The sequence below is a fragment of the Cebus imitator genome, unplaced genomic scaffold (assembly GCF_001604975.1).
Source record: "Cebus imitator isolate Cc_AM_T3 unplaced genomic scaffold, Cebus_imitator-1.0 Scaffold953, whole genome shotgun sequence".
NCBI classification, from domain to species: Eukaryota; Metazoa; Chordata; class Mammalia; order Primates; family Cebidae; genus Cebus; species Cebus imitator.
In genome coordinates, this window is record NW_016108268.1 from 62,427 (window position 1) to 69,707 (window position 7,281).

General features: G+C 46.0%; 1 pseudogene; it reads left to right on the forward strand.

Annotated features, from left to right (window-relative positions):
- Positions 1–4,961: 4,961 nt before the first annotated feature.
- On the forward strand, positions 4,962–7,042 carry LOC108298407 (annotated as a pseudogene).
- The last annotated feature ends 239 nt before the right edge of the window (positions 7,043–7,281 follow it).

A 7,281-nucleotide genomic window follows, 5' to 3' on the forward strand; every position in this document is an offset into this window, starting at 1 on the left:
ACAGGCACGCGCCACCATGCCCAGCTAATGTTTTGTATTTTTAGTAGAGACGGGGTTTCACCATGTTGACCAGGATGGTCTCGATCTCTTGACCTCGTGATCCACCCGCCTCGGCCCCCCAAAGTGCTGGGATTACAGGCTTGAGCCACCACACCCGGCCTGTTTCTATGGTTTTTAATAAGAAGTCATTGGTCAGGACAAAAGGAACAGAGAAACAAAAACCGGGAAAATAACATGGTAGACCTAAAACTTATCATATCAGTAATGACAAAAACCTACATGAATCAACACTCCAGTGAACCGCAGGGATCGTGTAACTAGGTTTAAAAAAAACACAGAACTCAACCATATGCTCTTTCCAGGCATGCATTTTCTTTCTTTTTTATTTAACTTTCATTTTTAGTTAAAGGGTACATGTGCAGATTTGTTATATAGGTAATCTTGTGTCATGGGGTTTTGTTGTACAGATTATTTCTGTACCCATTAGTACACACCCAAGTATTAAGCCTTAGTACCCATTATCTCTTTTCCTGATCCTCTCCTTCCTCCCACGCTTCACCGGTCAAGTAGACCCCAGTGTGTGTTGTTCCCCTCTAAGTGTCCATGTTTTCTCATTTAGCTCCCACTTATAAGTGAGAACATGTGGTATTTGGTTTTCTGTTCATGTGTTAGTTTGGTAAGGATAATGGCCTCCAGCTCCATCCACATTCCTGCAGAGGACATGATCTCATTCATTTTTATGACTGCATAGTATTCTATGGTGTATATGTGCCACTTTTTTTTTTTTACCCAGTCTACATTTAGTTTGACTCCAATTCTTTGCTATTGTTAATAGTGCTGCAATGAACATATGCATACATGTAAGATATGCAAGTTCTTTTTTATTTATTTTATTTTGTTTTACTTTAAGTTCCAGAACACATGTGCAGAATGTCCAGGTTTGTTACATACATATAGTCTGCCTTGGTGGTTTGCTGCACCTATTACCTGTCCTCTAAATTTCCTCCCCTCGTTCCCCACTCCCAACAGATTCTGGTGTATGTTGTTCCCCTCCCTGTGTCCATGTGTTCTCATTGTTCAACTCCCACTTAGGAGTGAGAACATGCAGTGTTTGATTTTCTGTTCTCATGTTAGTTTGCTGAGGATGATGGCTTCAAGTTTCATCCATGTCCCTGCAAAGGACATAAACTCATTTCTTTTTATGGCTTGTAGTATTCCATGGTATATATGTAGCACATTTTCTTTATCCAGTCTATCACTGATAGGCATTTGGGTTGGTTCCATGTCTTTGCTATTGTGAATAGTGCTGCAATAAACATACATGTGCATGTGTTTGTATAGTAGAATGATTTATATTCCTTTGGGTATACGTAGTAATGAAATTGCTGGATCAAATAGTATTTCTGGTCCTAGATCTTTGAGGAATGGCCACACTATCCTTCATAATGGTTGAACTAGTTTATATTCCCACCAATAGTGTAAAACTGTTACTATTTCTCCACAGCCTTGCCAGCATTTATTGTTTCTTGACTTTTTAATAATTGCCATTCTGACTGGCAAGAGATGGTATCTCATTGTGCTTTTGATTTTCATTTCTCTGATGATCAGTGATACTGAATTTTTTTTCATGTTTCTTGGCCACATAAATGTCTTCTTTTGAGAAGCGTCTGCTCATATCCTTTGCCCACTTTTTAATGGGGCTACACTTTTTTTCTTGTAAATTTAAGTTCCTTGTAAACAAACATGTGTGCTCTCATTATTACTGTTTAAACACCTAACAACCATCCTAACCAGTAAAACATGGCAAGAAAATGAAATAAAAGACCAATAGAAGGAGTGGGCATGGTGATTCACACTTATAATCCCTACATTTTGGGAGGCTGAGGTGGGAGGATCATTTGAGTTCAGGAGTTTGAGACCAGCCTCATAGTGAGACCTCATCTCTACCAAGTAAAAATAATTTTAAAAGGTAAATGATCAACAGATAGGAAAGGAAGAAATATAAGTCTTTCTTTGTCACCATCTTAATTGCACATGTAGAAAATATTAGGGAATTCTGAAAAAGTCTCTGGAATTAATTACTGAATTTGCAAAATAGTTCAGAAAATATATGTAATAATCCACTTAGATGAACATGAAAAGATAGCAAACAATACTGGTCATCAAAGAAGTGAAAGTAAAAACCTCAAGCAGAAACCACCACACATCCCCTAGAATAGGTAAAGTTAAAAAGACATATGATAAGTCTAAATACTGGCAAGAATATGGAACAAATATCAATGTCTGATATTGCTAGTGTGAATGCAAAAAAATGTTGCACCCAATTTGTAAAGTCGTTTGGCAATTTCTTATACAGCTGCCCATCTATTACCACATGACCCAGCAATCCCACAAATGTGTATTTATCCAAAAGAAATAAAAGTGTAAGGCCACACTTGTGAACAGTTACTTATAGTGGCTTCATTAATAACACATCCTAACTGGAGTAATCCACATGTCTATCAACTGGAGAATAGAGAAACCAATGAATAAACTGGGATTCCAGCAATACTAGGCAGCTGCTCAGCAACAAAAATGAATGAATGGCATCATCTGAAACATTGTTATGCTGAGTGAGAGACCAAACAAAGGACTACATCACATATGATTGCATGCCCATGAAATTCTAGAAATTTCACTAATGCAGTGACAGAAAGCAGAACAGTGGTTGAGTGGAGGGGAGGGGTGAGGGTAGGAGGCAGGGATTAAATAGAAAGGGGCATAGAGAGAGTTTTTAGGGAAAAGAAACTGTTCTCTACAGTGCCACAATTCTGGAGAACTAAGGAGAAAGGAGGGATGGGGGGCAGAGAGAAGGGCCGGGGAAGCAGGAGGTGAGGAAAAGGAGCAGGGGAAAGGACTCCAAAGCAGTGGAGGAGCCCAGCAGTGGGTTCTTTGCATTTGGTGTTTCTCTACTGGGCAGTGTGGTAGTTACACATCTACAAATAATGATCAATATTCGCCAAAAAGCACAGCTAAAGCTGGTAAATTTTATTATACATAAATGCCCTAATAAGCAAAAAAAAAAAAAAAAAAAAAAAAAAAAGAGGCAGGCGGAATAAGGCAAATAAAGACATTTTTATATCATCAAAACCATAAAATTCATTTCCTAGGGGTCCTGTACTACATGTAATTTTAAAGGAAGTTCTTCAAGCTGAAAGGAAATGATACTAGATGGTGACCCAAATACACAGAAAGGAATAATTAACAGCAGAAATGATGCACACACACATATCACATACACATCCATTTTCTTAATTTCCTGAAGACATATGGCTGCTTTTCTAAAACAAAAACTGTTACACTGTATTGAGTTTATAATATATATTGTTGTTATATATACAACAATAATAGCATAATAGTAGGTTAAATGAAACTCCACTGTTACAAGTGTCCTTTATTTTGCTGGATGTAGTTTAATATTACCTGAACTTCACTGTGAAAAGTCAAGGAATTGAGTTTCCATTCTTACAACAATAAAACATGAATGTAAAGAAATGTAGCTAAAAGCCACTAGGAGAATTAAAACCATAACCTAAAAAAATCTATACTTGACACGTAAGAAAGTAGCAAAGAAGGAACAGGAACAAAAAGATATGAGACAAATTGAAAACATATAGCAAAACGGTAGACCAAAATCCAACCGTTGTAAGTGAAGAAATGACATGACCTGAGTCACATTAGCAGGACTGCTGAGCACTGTGGGGAGGACAGACCTGGGCAGGAAGTAAGGGACAGTATCATTGCCACAATTCAGGAGCGACAGGGTGGCGGGGACTAAGGGTAGGGGAGGGTGTGTGAGGGATGAAAGGGGCAGAGAGAAAGTCTGGAGAAGCAGGAAGTGAGGAAAAGGAGCAAGGGGAAGAATTCTAAAGCCATGGAGGAGCCTAGGAGGGGGTTTTTTCCATTTGGTATTTAATACATTTTGTGGGACTGGCTGAGAACTAATGGCCTCCTTAAGATTTAAAAAAAGGGTTACAAAAATATTGTGTCCAAATAAAATATACACACTGCTTAGATGTGCATAGTTAATAAAAACCGGCAGCAATGGAGCATTGGTGAAGAGCATTGGGACTGCATGGAGCACTTGCAACTTTGAAGTGATGACTACAGACTCCCCGTTGCAATATACCGTAACAAATCTGCTTCTTTGTATTCAGAAGATGTTCTGGACTCACACAGGGAAACTTGGACTAGGGGATGAAGATAATTTTAAATGTAACAACTGGAGTCACAGATCCATAGTCTGGGAAAGTAAAATTTAGGAGCTTTGAGAGTTTAAGTGTAATGCTGTTTTGACACAGGTCTTTTACAGATTGGAATTCTAATCATTCAGGGATTACCAATATTGTGCTACCTACTGTATTAATAAACAAAAAGGAAACTGGTCTCTATGAGAATCTCTGTCTGGTGCCTTCAGAAAAAACTTCACCAGGTTTAAAGAGAAAACCCCTGTCTCTACACCTCCATTCCCAGGGCGAGCTCACTCTCTGGCATCAAGCTCCCCATGGTGAGTTTCCTTGCACAAGAGTCCAAGGGAAGAGGTAAGGAGGCAGGGAGTCCAGTTCAGGGACTGGGATTCCAGGAAGAGAAATGAAGGGGAAGGGGCTGGGCGCAGCTTGGGCGTCTCTCCCCGGTTCCCCAGGCAAATTTTTGACCAGGACTCAGGCAGACAGTGTGACAAAGACGCTTCGTGTAGGAGAAGAGGAATCGGGTCCCGGGCGTGGCTCTCAGGGTCTCAGGCTCCAGGGCCGCGTCTGCATTGGGGATGCACAGCGTTGGGGATTCCCCACTCACCTGAGTTTCACTTCTCCAATCCTGTGTCGGGAACTTCTGGTTGAATAGTCAAGATGCGTACCCAGTTCCCACTCCCATTGCGTGTGGGGTTCTAGAGAAGCCACTTAGTGTAGTTGCGGTCCCGGTTCTAAAGTCCCCAGTCACCCACCCCTACTCAGATTCTCCCCAGATGCCGAGGATGGTGGTCGTGGCGCCCGGAGCCCTCCTGCTGCTGCTCTCCGGGGCCCTGACCCTGACCCAGACCCTGGAGGGTGAGTGCCGCGTGGGGAAGGAAACTGTCTCTGCGGGGAGGAGGGAAGAGTCCGCCCGCCAGGGCGCACGACCCGGGAGCAGCGCCGGGAAGAGGGTCAAGCGGGTCTCAACCCCTCCTCTCCCCCAGGCTCCCACTCCTTGTGGTATTTCACCACCGCCGTGTCCAGGCCTGGCGGCGGTAAGCCGAGCTTCATCGCCGTGGGCTACGTGGACGACACGCAGTTCGAGCGGTTCCACATCAACGAGAGTCTGAGGATGGATCCGCGGGCGACTTGGATGGAGCAGGAGGAGCCGGAGTATTGGGAGAGGGAGACAAGGAGACTCAAGGTGGACGCACAGATTAGCGAAATGTGCCTGCGGAGCCTGCGCGGCTACTACAACCAGAGCGAGGCCAGTGAGTGACCCCCGCCCGGAGCGCAGTTCACTACCCCTCCCTATCGCCCGCAGACGGCCCGGGTCTCCCCGAGTCTCTGGGTCCAAGGTCCACCCCAGGGCTGAAGGACACGCCCAGGCCCTCAACAGGAGAGAGCCCCAGCATTTTCAGTTTAGCTCAAAATCCCTGCGGGGGTGGGGCCAGGGTCTCACACCTTCCAGAGAATGTATAGCTGCGAAGTGGGGCCAGATGGGCGCTTCCTCCGCGGCTATGACAAGAGAGCCTACAACGGCAAGGATCACATCGCTCTGAACGAGGACCTGCGCTCCTGGACTGCCGCGGACATGGAGGCTCAGAACACCCAGCGCTTGTTGGAGGCGAACAATGTGGCAGAGAGGTTGAGAGCCTACCTGGAGGGCGAGTGCGTGGAATTGCTCCGCAGACACCTCCAGAACGGGAAGGAGAGGCTGCAGCGCACGGGTACCAGGGGCAGTAGGAAGCCTTCCCCATCTCCTATAGATCTCCTGGGCTGGCCTGCCACGAGGACGGGAAGAAAATGGGATCAGCGCTAGAATATTGCCCGCACTTGAATGCAGAATGACATGAGTTTTCCTGAGTTTCCTCTGAGGGCCTGTCTGCTCTCGAGGACAATTAAGGGATGACCTCTGAGGAAACGGAGGGGAAGACAGTCCCTGGAATACTGATCAGGGATCCTCTTTAACCCCTGCAGCAGTCTTGGGTACCGTGATTTTTTCTCTCAGGCCTTGTTCTCTGTCTCACACTCAGTGTCTTTGGAGGCCTGATTCCAGCTTTTCTGAGTCCCTCGGCCTCCATTCAGGTCAGGACCAGAAGTCACTGTTCCTCCCTCAGAGACTAGAACTTTCCAAGGAATAGGAGATTATCCCAGGTGCCTGTGTCCAGGCTGGTGTCTGGGTTCTGTGCTCCCTTCCCCACCCCAGGTGTCCTGTCCAATCTCAGATGGTCACATGGGTGCTGCTGGGATATCCCATGAGAGATACAAAGTACCTGAATTTTATGACTCATCCCTTCAGACCCCCCAAAGACACATATGACCCATCACTCCATCTCTGACCATGAGGCCACCCTGAGGTGCTGGGCCCTGGGCTTCTACCCTGCGGAGATCACACTGACCTGGCAGTGGGATGGGGAGGACCAAACTCAGGACACCGAGCTTGTGGAGACCAGGCCAGCAGGGGACGGAAACTTCCAGAAGTGGGCAGCGGTGGTGGTGCCTTCTGGAGAGGAGCAGAGATACACATGCCATGTGCAGCACAAGGGGCTGCTGAAGCCCCTCACCCTGAGATGGGGTAAGGAGGGGGATGGGTAAGGAGGGAATGGGGGTCATGTTTCTTCTCAGGGAAAGCAGAAGCCCTTCTGGAGTCTTCAGCAGGGTCAGGGCTGAGGCCTTGGGTCAGGACCCCTCACCTTCCCCTCTTTCCCAGAGCTGCCTTCCCAGCCCACCATCCCCATCGTGGGCATCGTTGCTGGCCTCGTTCTCCTTGGAGCTGTGGTCACTGGAGCTGTGGTCGCTGCCGTGATGTGGAGGAGGAAGAGCTCAGGTAGGGAAGGCGTGAAGAGTGGGGTATGCATTTTCTTGTCAAACTGGGGGTTTCAAGCCCCGGGGAAGAAGTGTGCCTTGCCTCATTACTGGAAGGCACCATTTACACATGGGCCGACCCAGCCTGGGGCCCTGTGTGCCAGTACTTACTCTTGTGAAGCATATGTGACAATGAAGGACAGATGTATTACCTTGATGATTGTGGTCACGGGGACCTGATTCCAGCATTCACGAGTCAGGGGAA